The following is a 22,284-nucleotide window of genomic DNA, read 5'->3' on the forward strand; positions in this document are numbered from 1 at the left end:
TATTTTAATTATCAAACTAGTTTTCATTGGGAAGGCAGATAACGTGTTTCTATCAAAAGCAATCCCTTTTGCATGTGAAAAAAACAGCGTCCTTCTCATTACTCCACGGGCTTGAAGACGACACTTTTGTTTGGGCCGACTTCGCCATCGTCCAGAGCGTGGCACCTGGCTCACGCCCGGGAGGCGGGAGCCTGGTTCCAAAATGAATGCAATCACTTTTTACCCGGTCCAAAGTCCTCCCACCGGGGTAACCTGGGCCAGATAAACGAATCCAAACATGTTCAAAGGATCACAGCCGTTTGAGACTGAAAAGCCCTACATGGATCGACCAATTATGGTTTGCATGCCCTGCTGAAGGACCCTGTCATGCGGAAATAGGTGGTCGGAGTTTGTTGGTCCCCAGAGGTGGTGGGGACCAATGTACTGAATATACAGGAAGCTAGACCATAGACTGCTGGTTATGTATCTGGTTATGTATCTTTTGATTATCATTATCATTGCTAGCTACTTCACTAGCTGCCTACCTTACTAGCTGGCTACCTCACTACTTACTAGCTGGCTAACATTTGCCTACCTCAATACAACTGTGATTTGGCTTGGAAGCATGATAACATTTCAACATGTCATTGATTGTGATGTCGCCAGATTGACTTTGGATGCAGCTCTGCTTATTTCTACAGATGGACTGTGACTGAGTGTGGGGAAAGAGCTGTTGGCAAGGTTCTGACAGATGGGTGTGTCTTGGTGGTGGCAAGGACACACCCACTCAAACCACACCCCCAATAAAAAAAAGTGATATGAGCAAGAGCAGTGTGCGGGTTTCTCTTCTCTTTGAAGTTAAAGCATTTTCCCAACCCACCCGCAACGAGATAACTTAGATTTGCGGGTGATTTCTCTTGTATTTGAAATGTAATCTCACTACAAAGCTGTTTTACAGCAGAGGTCCGTCACTTATATTGATAATTAACAGAAGGGTCATGGGACAGGCAGGCCACCGGGGGAGCTGTAGAGGCAGGGTCAGAAAAAGAAAGCACTAACATCAATGGTAATGAAGGAGAGGACCCCCCCAAAAAATATGCTAATTAAACTTGGCTAAATGAATACAAATCTCCAGCCCCAGATCAAGCAATCATTCATCTCCAGTATGGTTCTAGCCAATCCCTGGCCGACGACAGTAGCCAGTCGATGCTAACCAAATTGGTAATACCCACCCACTTGTCTAAGAAGCTATCCATCCATTACAGTTAAGTGCCACTCAGTTCAAATGATAACAACCACCCACTATAACAGTGGAATCTGATCTACCATAAACTGAATTCAGTAGAGGGCTTATTGGCACTCTGCTGTAACTGGCGACAAAGTGTGGTTGTTGGCAAGAAATCCAAGTTAATATTCATCCTTTGGAACACTTCGCAAGTTGTCTGACATTTTAGTATGCTGAATTGATTAACTTTGAAGTGTAGGCGAGGAGTAGACTTTGGGGATTTAGCTCAACTAAAAAAACGAAATAGTACCCTAATCCTAATACATAGTCTCTGATGTTCCACCGACTTATTTGCAATGGACACACACGCACAAGCAAACACAAAGAGAGATGTCATGTGATGCTCACAAATGCATATGCATACACACGATGCATACGCACGATGCACACACACACACACACACACACACACACACACACACACACACACACACACACACACACACACACACACACACACACACACACACACACACACACACACACACACACACACACACACACACACACACACACACACACACACACACACACACACACACACACACACACACACACACACACACACACACAAACTTGCGGCCAGTGTGGTGTCAGGAAAATAACCTCTCGCTCAACGTCAACAAAACAAAGGAGATGATCGTGGACTCCAGGAAACAGCCCCCCATCTACATTGACGGGAGCAGTGGAGAGGGTGGAAAGTTAAGTTCCTCGGCGTACACATCAACGACAAACTGAATTGGTCCACCCACACAGACAGTGTGGTGAAGAAGGCGCAAAAGTGCCTCATCAACCTCAGGAGGCCGAAGAAATGTGGCTCGTCACCAAAAACACTCACAAACTTTTACAGATGCACTATCGAGAGCATGCTGTCGGCCTGTATCACCGCCTGGTACAGCGAGGTCTGTACAGGTGCATCAAAGTGGGGACCGAGAGACTGAATAACAGCTTTTATCTCCAGGCCATCAGACTGTTAAACAGCCATCATTAACATTGAGTGGCTGCTGTCAACATACAGACTCAAATCTCTGGCCACTTTAATACATTTAATAAAGGTATCACTAGTCACTTTAAATAATGCCACTTTAATAATGTCCATATCCAACATTAACCATCTCATATGTATATACTGTATTCAATACCATCTACTGCATCTTGCCTATGCAGCACGACCATCGCTCATCCATACATTTATATGTACATATTCTTATTCATCCCTTTAAATTTGTGTGTATAAGGTAGTTGTGAATTTGTTAGATTACTTGTCAGATATTACTGCACTGTTGGAACTAGAAGCACAAGCATTTTGCTTGACTCGCATTAACATCTGCTAACCATGTGTATGTGTCCAACAAAATGTGAATTGATTTGTTCCAATTCATCCCAAAGGTGTTCGGGGTTGAGTTAAGGGCTCTTCCACACTGATCTCGACAAACCATTTCTGTATGGAGCTCGCTTCGTGCACGGGGGCATTGTCATGCTGAACAGCAAAGGGCCTTCCTCAAACTGTTGCCACAAAGTTGGAAGCACAGAATCATATAGAATGTAATTATATGCTGTAGCTTTAAGATCTTCCTTCACTGGAACTAAGGGGCCAAGCCCAAACCATTATTCCTCCTCCACCAAACTTTACAGTTGGCACTATGCATTGGAGCGGGTAGTGTTCTCCTGGCATCTGCCAAACCCAGATTAATCCGTTGGAACTCACTTCCTTTTCATCCAGAGAACTCATTTCCACTTCTCCAGAGTCCATGGCGGTGAGCTTTACACCACTCCAGCAGAGGCTTGGCATTACACATGGTGATCTTAGGCTTCTGTGCGGCTGCGGCGGCCATAGAAACACATTGCATGAAGCTCCCAGCGAACAGTTATTCTGCTGACGCTGCTTCCAAAGGCAGTGTAGCAACTGAGGACAGACGCTTCAGCAGTCGGCGGTCCCGTTCTGTGAGCGTGTGTGGCATACCACTTCAAGGCTGAGCCGTTGTTGTTCCTAGACGTTTCCACTTCACAATAACAGCACTTACAGCTTAACGGTGCAGCTCTAGCAGGGCAGACTGATTTACAGACAAATAATGCTACCATTTGTGTAGTCACTTCAATTTGTCTTATTGGGTCATGTTAAGCAGACTACGTTTCTCTGGTTATGGATGGAAACGGAGAAAGAGAGAGGGAGAATAATGGGGAGGGAGGGAACAAAAACCTATCTGACCCTTTTTTCCCTCTGAAATGGATTGTTTGCATGGCTTATCTGTGCTCCTGCAAAAATAAAAATGCTTTTCATTTTGTCTGGTTTTTATTGACCCTTCATCTTAGAGCCTGGTAACACCAAAGATCTCTTCAACCAATTTCTCCCCCGCAGAAAAGAATAATGAGATATCTGGAACTGAAAGCATGTTGCGTCAACGGGCGGCATTACTGAGCACAGACCAGCCCATGCCGTGAGTAAAGGGTCATTCTCTGCGCAACGCTAATTTTCTTCCCCAGAAGTTTCTTTCTAAGAGAGGGGAGGGGGGTCCATCCGTTTCGCTGCACAGTTGCATGTTAACTCTTCTGACGGCCATTTGTTGCCGTTTCATTACCTGCAGAAAGAAAACATGAAACCAGAAGCATCGCTAATGATTAACCCAGGGACATTCAGCACACTAACTGTCTCTGTTCTTACCTGGTTTAATTACAGTACAGAGACAGAGGCCATGTTTTAGATCAACTAACCCAAACTGCTCTGTACTGCTCGGTACTGTACAAATACAAATCCTCTTATTTCCAGGGAAATCTTCACTAGCTTACTTTGCTCTTTAGGAGGGGAAAAAAATACACATCGCAATCAGAAATGATGTAATCACTTGTGTTTTAAGTATACTGAACAGAAATATAAACGCAACATGTAAAGTGTTGGTCCTATGTTCATGAAATAAAATAAAATATCCCAGAAATGTTCAATTTCTCTCAAATTCTGTGCACACATTTGTTTACATCCCTGTGAACATGTCTCCTTTGTCAAGATAGTCCATCCACCTGACAAGGGTGGCATGTCAAAAAGCCGATTAAACAGCATGATAATTACACAGGTGCACCTTGTGCGGGGGAAAACAAAAGGCCACTCTTAAATGTACATTTTTGTCACACAACACAATGCCACAGATGTCTCACGTTTTGAGGGAGCGTGAAATTGGCATACTGACTGCAGGAATGTCCACCAGAACTGTTGCCATAGAATTTACTCTACCATAAGCAGCCTCCTACTCTTTTTAGAGAATTTGGCCAACCGGCTTCACAATATGTCCAACCGGTCTCACAACCGCAGACCACATGTAACCACGCCAGCCCAGGACCTCCACATCTGGCTTCTTCACCTGCGGTATCGTCTGAGCCCTGCCACCCAGACAGCTGAAGAAACGGAGTATTTCTGTCTGTAATAAAGACCTTTTGTGGGGAAAAATTCCTTCTGATTGGCTGGGCCAGCTCTTGCCAAGTCATGTGAAATCCATAGATTAGGGCCTAATGAATGTATTTCAGTTGACTGATAAACTTATATGAACTGTAACTCAGTAAAATCATTGAAATTGTTGCAAGTTGCGTTTATATTTCCAGTATAGTTTTTAATCTTTATTTGTTTGTACATGTTTTTTTTGTATGTCGCTCAGTTGAACGCAGATGCTCTTCCTAGCAGTAGGGCTCAAGGGCAATAAGGAGAGGGGGACTGGACTCTTCTAACTCTCGGATGTAGATCCTACGTTGATCTTACGGATGTTTTTGCTTTCCGTCCGTCTCCCGTGGTCTGACTGGAAGTCGGGGATAACAAAAGCAATGCCAGGGCCGGATACTACCGCCCCTCGATCCTCCCGTTCCTCCCCAACCTCATCCTGGAACACGAGACTATTACCTCCACTCTCAACCCCTCACCCTGAACTAACCCAACCCAGATCCACTTACATTCTAGTCCACCACAGCCAACCCAACTCAAACCCCAAGCCAGTACATTCTAAACTCCCTCCCTCCCTCCCTGCAACCCTGTTTCCCCTTTCCACTCACCCATAGCAGCATCCTTTACCTCGGCAACCCCCAGGCTAAACTGTCCCCCACAACCCGGTGATCAGAAGGTAAAGGGTCAAAGTTCCTATTTTTCTGTTGTCAGTGTCCACTTAGGGTTACAATTGAAGTGTATATAGTTACAATACAACATCTTACTTGTACACAGTAAGATCCCCCACCAATGCAAAAAAATAAAAAATAAGACATCATAATGTTAAAAGGATGGGATGGAAGTTGGAAGAGAACAAGGGCTGGCCACTGTACCCCAGGATGAGAGCGCAGGCCTGGGCTAAGAACTGGTTCAACAGCCCATGGAGGAAGGAAAACCAATGTGTATATCTCATTGACTTTTCCACAGGGGGATCAAGTTGCATGTTGTTAATGTTCCTAGTCATTACATAATGACCTATTTCCCCACAGCTGTGGATGAAGAGAGGAAGCGGGAGGAGGGAATAGGGGGAGAAAGGAAGAGAGGGGCTGGACTCCAAACCTGGTTTCATCAGATACCTGATCCTACTGTATGATCATGACTGAGTTACCATAGTGATGGCAAGGTTTCCTCAGGCGGTCCCCACCAACCGGGCTCACAGACAACGACACTATAGATTCATCTTGATCGGTTCAGATACTGTAACTAAATGAGAAGAAATAATGTTCTTTGAGAATCCAGAGAGGAGTGGACAGCCAAGGCCACTGCTATAGTAAATAGTTGTTAGCAGATCACTGTCAGTCAATGGGACTGATTGGACACAAAAACCCAGGTTCATACAGTATGTATCAGAGGGGAACTGGTAGCAGTTTTTCTGAAAAGAAAAGCTCACATACAAGGTATGCATGTGGGCAAAAACACATCTGTGCGAACATACACAAGTGCGCGCACACGCACACTACGTACGCCATGCACTACGTGGCAGATACCGTGTAAACCATGCCTCAGTATCTCTGACTTCTATTACGATCCACAAACACAATGGCTGTGAAAGTCTCTGCCCTCACTTACACACATTACCAACCAGATATTACCATTACCCAAGTCTGCGTTGGGCCAGATCCTGATTTACAGCCTAACATCACGGGAGAGCAAGACTATGGCTAGTGCCAGCCCCAGCTCCATCTCCAGCTCCGTAGATAGCCCTAGCCCCATAGATAGCCACACCCCATGGCCAGCCACAGACCCATAGCCAGCCCCAGCTCCATCTCCAGCCCCATAGATAGCCCTAGCCCCATAGATAGCCACACCCCATGGCCAGCCACAGACCCATAGCCAGCCACAGCCCATAGCCAGCCACAGACCCATAGATAGCCCTAGCCCCATATATAGCCACACCCCATAGCCAGCTCCAGACCCATAGATAGCCCTATCCCCATAAATAGCCACACCCCATAGCCAGTCCCAGACCCATAGCCAGCCCCAGACCCATAGATAGCCCTAGCCCCATAGATAGCCCCAGCCCATAGCCAGCCCCAGACCCATAGATAGCCCTAGCCCATAGATAGCCACACCCCATAGCCAGCCCCAGACCCATAGATATCCCTAGGCCCATAGCCAGCCCCAGCTCCATCTCCAGCCCCATAGATATCCCCAGCCCCATAGATAGCCCCAGCCCCATAGATAGCCCCAGCCCACCCCAAATCCAGCCCCATAGCCAGCCCCAGCCCACCCCAAATCCAGCCCCATAGCCATCCCCAGCCCACCCCAAATCCAGCCCCATCCCATCCTGGTCCCTAGTAAGTCATGAAGTCAAGTGTTTTTTTTTGTTCTCTGTTTTCGATATACCGAGTATCCCAATGGTCAATACTTTGTTCTGACTTCCCTTGTGTTAGGACTGTAAAGTGTGGTTAGCACACTATGTTAAGTGCAGGTTTGTGTCTCTCGCCAGGAGAGTGGGAGATGCTTTGAAACAGTCAAAGAGTGAGGGGAAACTATCTCAAGTCAATGTTTATTTATAGCATGTGCCTATAACTCCTTATTTTCTTCACTTTAAATCGCATTAAAAGTTAACTCCATGAGAGTGAGAGGGATTCAAACCTCCCGGTCCGTGTGAATATTGGATAGTGTATGGAGATATACATTAGCTTGGCTTGGGGTGAAGTACTTTAACTGTGAGGTGTCATCTCCTTCTCCCCATGTCATCCTTGGTGAGAGATTATAGTAGCAGTGTGTGTGTCTGTGTCTGTGTGTGTGTCTGTGTGGGCGTGTGTGTGCGTGTATGCGCGCGTGTGTATATGTGATTGCAGTAGCGCTAGCTAGCAGATGTTAGCCCTCCCAACACTCTGAAACTTCATTAGCACATTAGTGGCTGCAGGGGCCGTTGGGATGCACAGATGACTTGAAGGTTCAGTGGGTTTTCTTTAGTGTGTGTGCATGTGTGTGTTTAAGTGTGTGTGTGTGTGTGTGTGTGTGTGTGTGTGTGTGTGTGTGTGTGTGTGTGTGTGTGTGTGTGTGTGTGTGTGTGTGTGTGTGTGTGTGTGTGTGTGTGTGTGTGTGTGTGTGTGTGTGTGTGTGTGTGTGTGTGTGTGTGTGTGTGTGTGTACTTATGTTTGAATATTGCCTGTGTGTGTGTCGGCAGAGAAGGGCTGGTATTAATATTTTGTTTACCCTTCTGGGCATGTCATAAACCAGAGATAATTTAGTAGAAGAATAAGATGAAGGTGATGATGATGGTGGTGGTTGAGAGTGAGCAGCAGTTGGACAAGGGCCTGTTTTCATTTGCCTAATGGCTGTGTAGGGTGTCGTTTCTCTGCCTCTATCTGCAGTAAATCACCAGCCCAGTCTTCATCGTGCTGGCATCTATAAAAGGGTTTAGGATTTGTGATAACTGATAAAGACCAGGCCAACGAAAGACAACCGTCATCAAACAATTACTGACCCTGATTGGCCTGTCTGCCCTCATTCAAAATGGCCGCCACAAAGACAGATGGAAAGTCCTGTCTCGACCACCTTCTGATCTCGCTCTCTCTTTCTCTTGTTCTCTCTCTCTCTAGTTCTCTCTAATTGACTCTGTCTCGTCTCTCCTCTCCTCCTCTCTTGTCTGTGTGTGATTTGGGCAGCAGCAGATTAATAAAGTCCCTGTTTTAATAAAGTCCACATCGACCCCCTGGCCCTGACGCTTATTAAAGGAGCTGTCGCCCTGAGGAAAGCCTCCGCTGACAGCTGCATAAGCTACCCCTCTTCATTTATGATACACACAGGGAGGGAGGGAGAGAGAGAGAGAGAGAGAGAGAGAGAGAGAGAGAGAGAGAGAGAGAGAGAGAGAGAGAGAGAGAGAGAGAGAGAGAGAGAGAGAGAGAGAGAGAGAGAGAGAGAGAGAGAGAGAGAGAGAGAGAGAGAGAGAGAGAGAGAGAGTGAGAAAAGAGAGAGAGAGAGAGAGAGAGAGAGAGAGAGAGAGAGAGAGAGAGAGAGAGAGAGAGAGAGAGAGAGAGAGAGAGAGAGAGAGACAGAGACAGAGACAGAGACAGAGACAGAGACAGAGAGATGCCAGGAAGGATGCTCTGTAAGGGTCAAAACCTATTACTGAGCGTCCCACTGCTTGGACAGGGAGGGGAGGGAGTCCCCAGGACCAGTTCTGCGATGCCAAAGAATCAGATGACAATTCAGACACATGGACTGAGCATATCATGCAGGAGGTGGACACAGTATCTACACAGTCTTTGCTGACTGGTGATCACACATGCCTCCGGGTTGACATCTCAATCTCCATCTCAAACTATCCATCCTTGTTATAGTTCTATCTAAAATATTTGCTTTGCCTGTACTCTCTGTCGAAAACGTTGGTTATTCAATTATTGCATCTGAGCTCCTAGTGTGAGGCTCTCCTTGAATTTTTCTTTGACGATAGCCAACATACAGATGGGCCCATTCCGTGTTTTATAGTGGAGAGTATTCTGACTATCTGTCCTTCTGATCTCTCTCTTATTCCTAAATTCTTCCCTCTCGCCCTCGTTGCTGTCAAGGACAGATCGTCACCCTCATCTTCTGTCCTCCTCCTCCTCTTCTTCCTCCTCCTTTTCAGAGCCGATGAATTCCTTGTCTGTAAATAGATTCACATCTGCACTACACACTGATCAGACAGTCAAGGCACAATAGGCTTGTCATTAGACGAAGTCTGCCAGTACCCCCACGTCCCCCCTCTATGCCGACTGTGTTAAAAATAACAACTGTACAACAGGCGATGCCAGGGATGTGCATGTTCAAAAGAGTTAACCGATTTTGTGTACACACACACATGCTCAGGTTCCGACACACACGCACACACACAGCGCAAATGATGGTGATCAGAGAAGAGCACCCGGGGAGTTTGCTAACGGAAATCAAGATAGCTATAGCAACAAGCCCCTTCGTTCACCATTCCTTCCATCAAACCCCATTCTAAAGAGGGATGGAATCTCTCTCTCTCTCTCTCTCTCTCTCTCTCTCTCTCTCTCTCTCTCTCTCTCTCTCTCTCTCTCTCTCTCTCTCTCTCTCTCTCTCTCTCTCTCTCTCTCTCTCTCTCTCTCTCTCTCTCTCTCTCTCTCTCTCTCTCTCTCTCTCTCTCTCTCTCTCAATCTCTCTTTAATCACACTCTTTCATTCCCATTCCTAACTGATTACCATTCCCCTTTCTGAAAAGTCCTCTCCTGTTCCCCTGGAAGATGATAGCTGGGCCATTAAAGATTTAGGCCAAATGTGCCTGAAATAGTCTGCGCCACATGGCAGGCAGGGGGAGAGTGAGAAGGCCACGGGTTCATCTGCCTGGTCTGCCAATGGCCCTGTTTTCATATATAGGGACTGCTTTGAATAATGGAAACACTCTAGGAGGGCAGGGGGAAAACACAAGCAGTACATCTTAAGACGGATGGAAATTTGACAAAATGGGGGTGGTGGGGACATGCAAGCATTTATTTAAGGTAGAGAGAGGGTGGAGTGGAATGGGATGAAAAGGTAGGGAGAGATGGAGGATGGAACATGATGGGAAACAAGTGCGAAAGGGAGAGCAGGAGTGAGAAAGATGGGAGGGCGAGAGACAGATGTGGGATCTTAATTTGAGCCAGTTGGCTACAGCAGGAAAGCAATCCTGCAGCAACAGGAAATGTGAATTAGTATGTGGATTATAATTCATAGGCATTTTTGTAGGGGTCGATGCGTTTTTTTGTAAGGGAAATTTAAGTCTGACATTTCTAAGTGAAAATTACAAATTTCAAAAGCCTATAAACCTCAAAAACACAACACATTTTAAATGTACTACATTGTAGGAAGGTTCTCCTGTAACAGGGTGATCAAATTAAGATCCTACATATGTATGCACACCTCCCAATGGCAGTACAGAACAAGGCACCTAGGTAAGGCTCTAAAAATACTGATCTTGCTCATACTGCACTTGTGTAGACACACCGACACACACGCAGTCCTTGAGCAGCCCCAACAAAGTCAGACCATTTTAGGCTGTTAATTAAGGAGTAGCAAAACACTAACAGTTTTCTCTCCTAAGAGGCAGGTAAGTGCAGCACACCCACCAAGTGGCATATTTCCTCTCCTCGGGCTGGGTGAAAGTGGCTCAATGTGTACGTTACAGGAGGCTGGTGGCACCTTCATTGGGGAGATCAGGCTTATGGTAATGACTGGACTGGAATCAGTGGAATGGCATACAAATACATCCAACACATGGTTTCACCCCTCAGCGGCCTCCACTGGTGTACATGTGTCATAAGTGTTTCATAATCTAATCCAAGAAGTGATGGAGAAAACGTTTAGTCACAGGCCAAAGTGTGCTTTGTCTGACCAAGCGAAGGCAATTTTGACCATATTTACTCAAAACGCTGACCGTACAAAATAGAGGTTTCGATTTTGGCTCTGAATGGAAAGGTGACATTTGGCACTGATTGTGGTCGGGGGGGACTGAATGTTCCAGGCCAGCCATGGTGACTCACATAGTACACAAGGAGACAGTGGCAAGGATATCAAATCAAACAAACGTTTATATCATACACTGCCGTTGAGAAACAATGGGAAAGTAATTTGGCTGTGGAAGTCGATAAACTTGTAACCCCACTTTTGAGAAAATGGCCCCTGAATGCTTTGGAGAGCTATCATTTGTCTACATCGGTTCAGCATCGTTCACGCCCTCTTAAGCCTTAGCCCCACCCATCTCTTTACAATAAGGGAAAACGCCCGGTAAAAATACACTTTATCTAGTCCTTGACATATATCCTAATCTGACTTTGAAAGTGTCCAGATAAAAATATTGTACAAATACTTTATTATTAGATGATGATGCTTACCCAGACAATTGTCTAAATTGATGGGTCAAGTGAAATAAATGCTATAACCACCTCCCAGTCACATCTAGCTAAGTGGATGGGTCACTGTTATCTAGACATGTTATAGACATGTTCATGAAATACAATAGATGGTGGTAATCATCCCCAGACACGCCTGGCTAACTTGATGGCTCATGTCATCATTCTCTTGCGAAAAGGAGTCTTTTGTTTTGATAGCTAGCTAGCTAAACAATGAACCGTAATCACAACCAATAGCTACAGTACAAACGTATTGTCTTAGCTAGCCACTATGGATGAAATGCTGGAGTATGAATCTGCAGGTAGCTAAAGCTAACCAACTAGGTTCAACGTGAACTAGCTAGTTAACATTAGGCTACAACTAGCAATGCAAAAGGATTCTGAGATGCAAATAATATTACTCCACAGATCATACATGTAACGTTAGCTAGCGAGTAAGCAAACTAACGTTCGCTAGCTAGCAAACAGTGTGCTTTAACTTGCAATGAAAACGACTTTCTGACTAAATTAGAAGCGTACAATATCTGAAAACGTAGCTAGACTCTTACTCGTAAACATGGATGAATGCTTCACGGCAGCATGTCTTTTCTGTTTGTAGCTAGCTACAGATTGTTTGGCCCATTGTAGTTTCAAGTCACTACGGTTCACACTGACCTGCAGAAAAGTAGCCCAATCACAACTTTTTCCCACTGACCTTTGTCAATAGCGCCGGATCAATTTTGGGCAGCAATGTTGTTGAGAGCTATAGCAACACTTTTGTCGATCTCTGTGCCTAAATTGTTATGTATTTTAAAAAGCCGCGGTAGCAAGAACTATCGACATATACAGAGCAGCTCATGTTATAGACAGAAGCGTGATACATGGCAGATCAATCCAAACTCATTTTCCCGCCATTATCTCAGCCAATCATGGATAGCGAGAAGGTCCTGCATTTCTTTGGTCTCTAAACCAACTAGACTCGTAATTTAACAACTGGCATACACGTTTGTTGTTAAAGGCACATGAAAGTTCACATGTTCCAGTAGACATTTTGATAAATAAAATAACGTTCAAATGCCTCTCCTCTGAAGTAGTGATGTGTGACATAACTGTACGCCTTCTTGAAACGGGTCACAATCGAGGTGGGAGTTTTGCGCGAATCCTGCCATCCGCGGCTTTTGGTTTGGGTATGTTCTAATTGTCCCTATAGGAAAAACATCCTCTATGCACTTCCTGATGAATCCAAAGACAGTCAGTGTATTCGGCGATGTTATTCCCAGAGGCAGCCGACGGCCCACAACATATCCTCGTCTGATTGATCAAAACAGCCCTGTAGCATGGATTCCGATTGGTCAGAGAAGCATTGAACAGGCCTTACCACGGGTGCCTCCTGTTTTAATTTCTGCCTGTAGGCGGTGTAGGAGCATAATGGAGGTGTGTTCTGATTTGCCAAGGAGGTAGGCTTTGTATCCGTCTTGTAATCAAGAATAACAATGGTCCAATTGTAGGGGGATGTAGGGGGATGTGGGGGGATGTAGACAGCCATGATTCGAACATCTGTGAATTCTCTCCGGAGATAATGGGGTAGGCATTTGATCGTGAGGAATTCCAGGTCAGAAACTCTTATGGGTTTGTACCTTCCTACAACCACACCATAAGTTGTTGATCATGAAACGTACTCCCTCGCCTTTGTATTTCAAGCAAAGTACATTTCCCCTGATGTACAGAAAATCCCGCAGGCTGAATAGCCTGATCAGGCACCTCCCCCGACATCCATGTCTCTGTAAGGCAGATCACGTTACAGCCTCTCCTATCTCTCTGGTAGGAAATCCGCGCTCTGAGCTCGCAAGATTTACTATCCAGAGACTGTACATTAGCAAGTAAGCGGAGAGAGGTTTACCCGTTTCCTTCATTCTACTAGTTCTCCAGCTCGTCTTTCCCTTCTCCAGTGGCATCTTTTTTGGAAAAAGGGCTCACGTGATGAATGGAACTGCTTCGGGTAACCCAGACAAAGGATCAAGCTCCGGGAGAGTCAAATTTGTGGTGAGTAATCGCCGAGCTGATTTCCAAAAGTGCTTTTCGGTCATAGGAAATAATACTAGAAACTTTCTGATCAAATAAAGTAAAAAATAACACTAAAATAGTTGGTTGGGAGCTAGCAACAGGGCGAACATTCCCATATTGTCAGCTTCATACGGTATGTAGGATCAGCAGCAAGCAGGCCAGCAGATTGAAATGGTAAAAATATCCTTATCTAACAGAGACACATAACGCCAATGACAAAAGAACAATACAATATCAAATGGTTCCAGAAATAACCATTATTTTGATGCACCAACATGGTATCATTGCTATGCATCACTTTTTGCATACAGGTATTAGTCAAACGATTATTTCAGCTATGAAGCAACATGACATGGATCACCACACAAACTAACACACACATCTTGTTCTCTCACAATGGTAATCTACCTTGGTACACCTTCTACGGTGCGGGTGATTCTCCAAATCATTCGTAAGCGTCTCAGATCTGATTGTATTTCTTACAGAGTGCAACGGAGGCAAGCCGGGGATCATTTCAATTTGTATCGGTCCCAATCAGGTATGCAATTCAGGTATCCCATGTGCCTATAAACAATATAAACATGCTCCACTCTTCTCTTTTTTTCTGTCGTTTTTTTTCTGTAATCCATGCAAATGCTGTTAAGAAAGTTGAGTCAGATTGTTTTTGGGGGCGGATGACGATAAATAGACAACGGTCTTTGCGGCTTTCCATTTGTAAGCCGACATCAAGAAGATGCTCGGGAATAATGTTGGCCCTTTAGATCAGTGATAGTGTCACTTTGTTGTAGGCTAATAATAAGAGACGATGCACATAGAAGTTAAAACGACACCTATTTCTTATGTTTACACATCCTAGTTGCTGGGATGAACAATATTGCTACTGTTTTGGATGGATTAGTATAATAGTTGCATGGAATTCTTGATATCAATTTGAGAATATGAACTGACAATAAGGCATTCATTTACTCAACCAGGGACAAACCAAGGCCCTCTTAACTTTATACAACTGACCACAGAGCAGATATCACTGTAGACCTTATAAACACATATGTTTAGTCTATATGAAAATGAATAGCCTCTTTGATAATGACACTGACCCTGAGGTTGACTGTGACAAAGGAGGTCAAGGGTTGCAGTGACTCAGCCCTGACTACTTTTCAACCAGGAACAACACTCTTTTACAGATTCTGTTCCGTTCTGTTCTCTCCCTTCCTTCAATAATTGCCTTCATTCAGGGCTGAACCTTTCTGGATGGTCGGCCACTTTGTTGGTTATTGATTACCGTGCTAACGGGACCGTTGCCGAGCGGTGCGGGGAGCCGACGTGATTGGAGGGCAAAACAACAGAAGCTAAAAAGCTGCATTGTCATGGGAGAGGGTTGTTAGGAACTGCAAACAAGGCCTGGCTACACTATGATACCAGCCCTGCATGTGAGTACTGTGTGGTATCTACTGTAGCTCCAGCAACAAATATAATCCTTATGGACTCCACAGTCAACAAACAAACAAATCCCACATTCAAAGTAAGATATCTAGAAAAGCGGTAATTTCGTTGTAACACCTCAATTTAGCATTGAACTTTTATGTCTATTTTCTCAATTGAAGTAGATGCGTTTTCACTCTCTTTCTATTTCAAGACATTGTCAACGTGGGGTATGAAGAGATGTTCAGTAGAGCAGTTCGGGACATGGAACTGTCACAGTGTGGTCCGAGTCCCAGTCGTCTCTTTGCTGATTCAATGAAGTGACTTCAACCAGAGACGAGTACTGAGGGGAACAGGGTCCGCTTCAGAGCCAGAGTGAGATGCTAACCATGGGTCAGTAGCCATGATAACTTTCCTTTGTTTGTCCCGTCACTGTCTGTACTACATCCCCTAGAATACTCCATTGTCCCCCCATTCTCCAGAGGCATGGCGCGATTTTCGGCCCTGCTACCCACCTCACCTAGCCTAACCTAGCGTCCCTGTTGCCTATACATCTTACCACTCCTGATTGACAATAGTCTCAGAGTGGGACTTCACAGAGAGAAGCCATTAAGAAAGGGTTGAGAAAGGGCCTCGTTCAACCAGCACCACTGGTCTTCTGAACTCAACAAAGACTGTGTGTCTATGACGTTTCAACGCTTTTATGTCGTCAAACTAGGTAGGCCTATGACACAAAGACACATGCACGCACGCACACAACACACAGACACACACACACAAATAAACACTCATATAGTACATGCCTACACACTTGTTCCGTTTCGTCTATCCCTTTATTAGACGTAAAAAAAGAAAAAACTTTTACTAAGGATCAACAAAGAGGTTCTTTTGAAGGTCTCTCTACTGTTCCTGCTGATTGAATGTTTACCACACTTTAATATGTAACCTTGATGATTTCTCCCATTCACTTTCAAGATGTTGACCAAGGCTGCGCCTGGAAGTTGATACTATACTATTCTTTCTAACATGACAAGTATGATTACCGGAACAATTTCCTCTCATTCTTATCTACTCTCTACTCTCTTCTTTCTTTCTGTTTCTGTATTCAGAAATATATATATATTTTTTCAATGATTATTATTATTATTGCTATTATTTATTGCTATTTCTTGTTTAAAATACTACTACAGTCTGTTTTATGAAAAATAAACAAAATGTGGCATAAAGACATTCACTGTATTCTTAACCCTGATACAATTGTATGCACCCTACTGTATATTAATAGTATTTTGTATTTCAAAAATCCATGGGATGAAAAGGAGAGTGGGATTGCGGTAGGTGGGGAGGGGAGGGGGTTTGGGGTAGGTGGGGAGGGAGGGAGGGGAGGGAGGGGAGATGAGAGGGTTTGGGGTAGGTGGGGAGGGGAGAGGAGAGTGTTTGGGGTAGGTGGGGAGGGGAGAGGAGAGGGTTTGGGGTAGGTGGGGAGGGAGGGAGGGAGGGGAGGGAGGGGAGAGGAGAGGGTTTGGGGTAGGTGGGGAGGGAGGGAGGGAGGGAGGGGAGAGGAGAGGATTTGGGGTAGGTGGGGAGGGGAGGGGGTTTGGGGTAGGTGGGGAGGGAGGGAGGGGAGGGAGGGAGGGGAGAGGAGAGGGTTTGGGGTAGGTGGGGAGGGGAGAGGGTTTGGAGCGGTGCTTTGTAAAATAAATATAAGTATTTAAAATAAAAAACAATGCTGCAATTGTACATTTTAAATATGTAAAACTAATATATATACAAAAAATAACTTACTGAGGATTACTAGTGTACTAATTCATTATCCTGTTCTGCTCTAGTTCTGGGAAGAGTATGGAGCACAGAGTTTAGCAATGTTTCTCCTTGACTGACCAGATCCCCCATGTTAGAACAGGACTGGTCCAAGAATCAAACCAGCTCATAAGAACACCAGCCGACTCTCTAACTTGCTGCTTGCCACTCTCACCACCCCCCCCCCCCCCCCCACACACACACACAACCACTCCAAACTACATTATACTCAACTACACCAGAGAGATAGGAGAGAGGGAGAGGGGATACAGAGAGAGAGAGAGAGATAGAGAGCTAGAGAGAGCGAGAAAAAACATCAAATAAAGTATGTGTCCGTGCATGTCTGTGCGTGCACTTGTGAGTGAATGTGATGAAAACGAACACAGAAAGAAAAGTGTTTGAAAGAGTCAGAGAAGGCATACTGTATGTCTCTATGTGTTCTTGCGAATGTGTCCCTAAGAGAGACAGAGACACAGAGGGTGAGAGAGTAGAGCCAGGTCTTTAAACATGAGAGCTGGGTGTGGTCAGTCAATAGCTACTGTAGACTAGAGCCTTGGCACTACATCCTGGCCCAGTCAAGGGGTTTCTACAAGGTTTCCTGGCACCGATGCCGGGCCAACCACCACCACAACGGAAGGAAGGAATGCTGGGTAAGGGATGGAATGGTGGGCAAATACATGGAATTCTGGGTAAAGCGGTCTAATTACATTCATTGGGAGGTAATTTTTAGGCCTACAAGTTACATTCACATTCTGTACTTCTTTGTGGCTACAATACAGTAAAGAACATACGACATGGACGTGAGACTACCGCACACAGTCACTACATGCAGGACAAATTACACACACACACACACACACACACACACACACACACACACACACACACACACACACACACACACACACACACACACACACACACACACACACACACACACACACACACACACACACACACACACACACACACACACACACACACACACACACACACATCAAATTTGTAGTTTCATACATATTTCCACGTATTCAACTTAGAGTTCACATGTTAACACCATCTGCTCACATGTGAGGAGAATAAATAAATCACTGTGAAAATCTAATTTGCCATTTCACATGTAAGAAAAATGTAAATAAAGTAAATGTAAACAAACACTTTAACCTAAAAACATGGGTAAAACTATCATTTTGATATCATGGATGGTCAGTCCTTCCGCTTCCCGGTCTACTAACCACTGATCCTGGCAACCCATCATTACGCACACCTGGCAACCATGAGCGGAGGATCCTCTACCATGAGTCGACTCAGCGAGCCAAGACTTCAGTCCATTCAGCAGTCCGCCCAGGTCAGCAATGCCCGTTCGTCCCTCCCGGACAAATATGACTGGACTCCATCCAAATGCCATGTCTAGTGCTCCCTCTATTTCACTTATCAGATGGGAGCCCCCACCACGAGAGATCCAAGGTTACTACGGTTATTTCCCTGCTGACCGGGCGGGCGTTGGAGTGGGCTACAGCCGTCTGGGGGAGAGGAGAGGAGGAGTTGGGTTCCTATCAGAGGTTCATGGCACTGTTCAGAGGAGTCTTCGATCATCAACCGGAGGGCAGAGAGGGGGGTGAGCGCCTATTCCAACTACGACAGGTTGGCCAGCCCACTGCGGAGTATGCCCTCATCTTCTGTACTTATTCAAAAGAAGATTGCGCAAAGAGGTCCAGACAGGGTTGGCATGCTGAGACGACACCCTCATTGCGATGGCCATCCGTCCAGATAACCTTTTTTGGGAGTGTCGGTACCCCGTCACCCTTCTTCGTTTTAATTGTTTTTATTTTTAATTAACCTTTTTTTTTAACTAGGCAAGTCAGTTAAGGACAAATTATTATTTACAATGACGGCCAAAGCTGGACAACGCTGGGCCAATTGTGCATCGCCCTATGGGACTCACAATCAAGGCCAGTTGGACAGCCTGGATTCGAACGAGTGTGTCTGTAGTGACACTTCTAGTACTGAAATGCATTGCCTTAGACCGCTGCAACACTTGTTGACCATTCTGATTCAGACCCTGAACTATAGAGGCCGGGGCCTCACGCCTCCCCGATGCTGAGACGGCCCCGTGATCATCCGTCTTGTGCGGGTCGGCGTGAGTATTCCATCAACACGCTTTTTGGTACCAATTTCACTAGCTGGCTGTCCCTCGTGTGTTGTTTCTACAGCTATGGTGGATTGTGCTGTCGCAGGGAATTTTAATGACCAGGCCCTTGCTTCCTAACCTCATACCCACTCTCCTCTCCGTTTCCGGTTCAAGCGCTGGATCATCGAACACTAGGATCTGGGACAATCACATACATCACAGCACCAGTCAACATCACCGTGGGATTCCTGCACCAAGAAAGCCTTCCCTTCCTCATCAAGGCACCCTTACACACATTCATCCTCAGCCTCCTGTGGCGCAAATACCACGACCCCACCATCTCTTGGTTGAGGATGGAGATTACTGCCTGGACACCGGGATGTCGGAAGACCTGCTTTCCTTTACCCTGTGGTTCCACGTTGGTTGAGAGTCCTGTGGTTGCCCTCCAGGCCGACACCTCTGAGGTTTACCAGGATCTCAGGGAGGTTTTCTCCACAACCCGCGCTACCGGTCTCCCACCTCATCGCCCCTGGGACTGTGCCATCGACCTGCTAGCAGACACTATGCTGCCGCGTCTACCCCCTGTTTGTGGCTGAAACCAAGGCTACAGAGGAGTACATCCAGGAGGCTCTCCAACAGGATTTCATCCGCCCATCCACCTCCCCTGCGTCGGCAGGCTTGTTCTTCGTGGCCAAGATGGAGGGTGGTTTACATTCTTGCATCGACTACAGAGGTCTCAATTCCATCACCACCAAGTACCGAATTCCTCCAATATGATCCGCATCCGGGAAGGGGATGACTGGAAGACGGCCTTCAGCAAGGCACTACGAGTACTTGGTGATGCCCTATGGATTAGCCAATGCTGCGTTGGTGTTCCATGCATCCGTGAATGAAGTGTTCCGCAACATGCTTAGGCGTCAGATGGTCAGGTGGTTGTGTATATCAATGACACCCTGATCTACTCGGCCAGGTAGTCCTGGAATGCCTCCTGGAGAACCACAATGGTTTTTGGTGTTTGCCAACTTCTACCACCGCTTTAATAAGAACTTCAGCTCCGGTCTGACTCGGTGGACCCAAGCCCGACCGACGCTCATGTGGTGGACGAGAGGTGTTCCCGTCTGGCTCTCCACCAGGAATCTCCCGCTCCGCCTGCCCTGCCAGAAGCCGAGCCCCCGGTTTGTTGGGTCATTCAAAGTCCTCCGGAGGATCAATGAGGTAACATACCAATTACAGCTCCCCACTAACTACCGGATCTCACCCTCTTTTCACATTTCCCTCCTCAGGTCGGTGGTTCCTGATCCCCTGGCTAATGCCGTCCCCCATGACACCACTCCACCTCCCCTAGACATCGAGGGAAGCCCCAACTATGATGTCAGACCCCAACGTAGTGGGGGTCGGCTCCAGTACCTGGGAGACTGGGAGGGGTACGGTCCAGAGGAGCGGTGTTGGGTTCCGGTGGTCGACATTCTAGATCTCAACATCATCTGAAATTTCCACCTTTGCCAAACCAGACCGGTCCGCTCCTCGCCCTCGGGGCCGTCCTCCTCCCCCCTCCAGCGAGGGGGTACGGTCACGTCAACTCGACATCGCCAGTCTACTAACCACTGGTCCTGGCAATCATCATTACGCACACCTGTGCCTCATCACTCTCCTGATTACTTCCCCTTTATCTAGCACTCCACTGTGTCACCCATCAGGCAGTATTGTTTCTGTGTTCATGTTCAGACGCTACCCTTGTTCTTGTATTGTGTGTTCGTTGATATTAAACTCACCGACTGCACCTGCTCCCTGACTCCCTGTGTCTTCGCAACATTGGTTGCATTTCTCCAGCCCCATCCCTCATGTTTTTACCAAAACTGTTGTGGGGGGTACACTTTGTTAATGTTTCAATTAAGGATTTCTGCTTTAAGCAACTTTAATAGTTTCATTAAATGGTGCAATCCTCTAGTGAGTTACTTTGTGTCATCAATATCAAGCAAAACCTCTGAAGTTTAGAACAGAATCGTTAGTATTGCAGGCAAAAATAATGACATTTATTGAAAGCAAAAAATAAACCCAAAGGTATTGATAGCAAAACAAAATATTGCAAGGATTTTTTTTTTAAATGAAGCAAATCAATTGTAAATGGCAAAAAAAACTACAAATAATTGTGAAACATTTTTTATGATAACGCAAGTAAACAAAAAACCTCCCTCTTTAATTCAATAACCCCATCTTTGCTTATGTTACCTGGCCTTTGCTTTCACTGCCTTCTTTCTAGTTGTGAGTTTTAGAACATTCATTCATCTGAAGCTAAGCAGAGTTGGTCCTTGTCAGTCCCTGAATGGGAGACCAGATGTGGTGTGAAAAATATGTCACTTGGGAAATACTTTCTTTCACAAGGAAAAACACGTGAAACTTCACAGGAGTCCGAAAACCGCGTCTGACTGGTAAAACTTTACTTGAAAAATGTAATAATTACATTCACGTGAAATGATTTGTTCACAAGTATCTGAAACAATGTGATTTGTTCATGTTTTTTCACAAGGTTTAACAAACAGTCATATCCCTTGACCGAAAACAAACACACTCACACACACATTGCAGGTGCCTTCATGTGGTACTTCTTTGTGCTTAGAGAGGGGACACTGTACCACTTCTCACCCTGGTGCGCTGGCCAGTGGGGGCGCAGAAGTAAAGATGGGGCAGAAGACGGATGGAAGAAGGAGGGAGGGAGAGGGAGGGATTATTGGCCTAGTGATCATCACCCTGCTGGGAGTGTAATTGGTATCGGAGAGAAAACGCTGTTGCTCTCCTGTCAGCTATGATGGGTCCTCCACTCTCTCTCTCTCCTTACCCACTTCACTGGGTTGTTTACAGTGAGCCCCACATTCTTTGCAAAAACAATTATAATTCAAGCCCCTTAGGTGCTGCCATAGAGTTACAATAGAAGTGCCCAATCTTAGCTAGCAGTCATTATCATGAATCAAGTCGACAATCTACTGGCAAATCGTTTTAAATCCTTGTCATATGAAGAGAAATAATGAAAGAAAATATAGATAAAATGTATCGGTGCGCGTCGGCCCAATGGACATAAACTTTACACAAGTTGAAAATCGCAAATTCAACAATGAGTGGTTTGGAAGGAATCAGTGGCCAAGCAATCATTAGCCTGCTATTCAGTGGAGTGGCCGTGTGGTCCCAAGTCTGGGTTTAAGTGTCTCTTTTCCAAGTTTAAATGATAAACATTTAACATGGGCCAAGCTGTCAATCCGGCATGATTTCTGCTGCGCTCACAACAACTGCTAAATCGGGAACTCGGTCCTCTTTCTAGAGCT

General features: G+C 45.7%; 1 protein-coding gene and 1 long non-coding RNA gene across 8 annotated transcripts in view; one reads left to right on the top strand and one right to left on the bottom strand.

Moving 5' to 3' along the window:
- The window catches only part of LOC124008907 (VPS10 domain-containing receptor SorCS2-like), a 342,821-nt gene that overhangs the window by 94,398 nt on the left and 226,139 nt on the right, over window positions 1-22,284 (bottom strand). The gene's annotated exons all lie outside the window — the stretch shown is intronic.
- LOC124008908 lies at window positions 13,368-20,653 on the top strand. Of its 2 annotated transcripts, XR_006834180.1 has the most exons (5): window positions 13,368-13,593; window positions 14,100-14,152; window positions 14,850-15,044; window positions 15,251-15,429; window positions 20,251-20,653. It is a non-coding gene; the product is annotated as an uncharacterized LOC124008908 (long non-coding RNA). The 2 variants fall into 2 exon arrangements; XR_006834179.1 differs by lacking the exon at window positions 20,251-20,653 and having other exon boundaries at window positions 15,251-16,262.

Source organism: Oncorhynchus gorbuscha, linkage group LG21, assembly GCF_021184085.1.
Source record: "Oncorhynchus gorbuscha isolate QuinsamMale2020 ecotype Even-year linkage group LG21, OgorEven_v1.0, whole genome shotgun sequence".
Taxonomy (NCBI): Eukaryota; Metazoa; Chordata; class Actinopteri; order Salmoniformes; family Salmonidae; genus Oncorhynchus; species Oncorhynchus gorbuscha.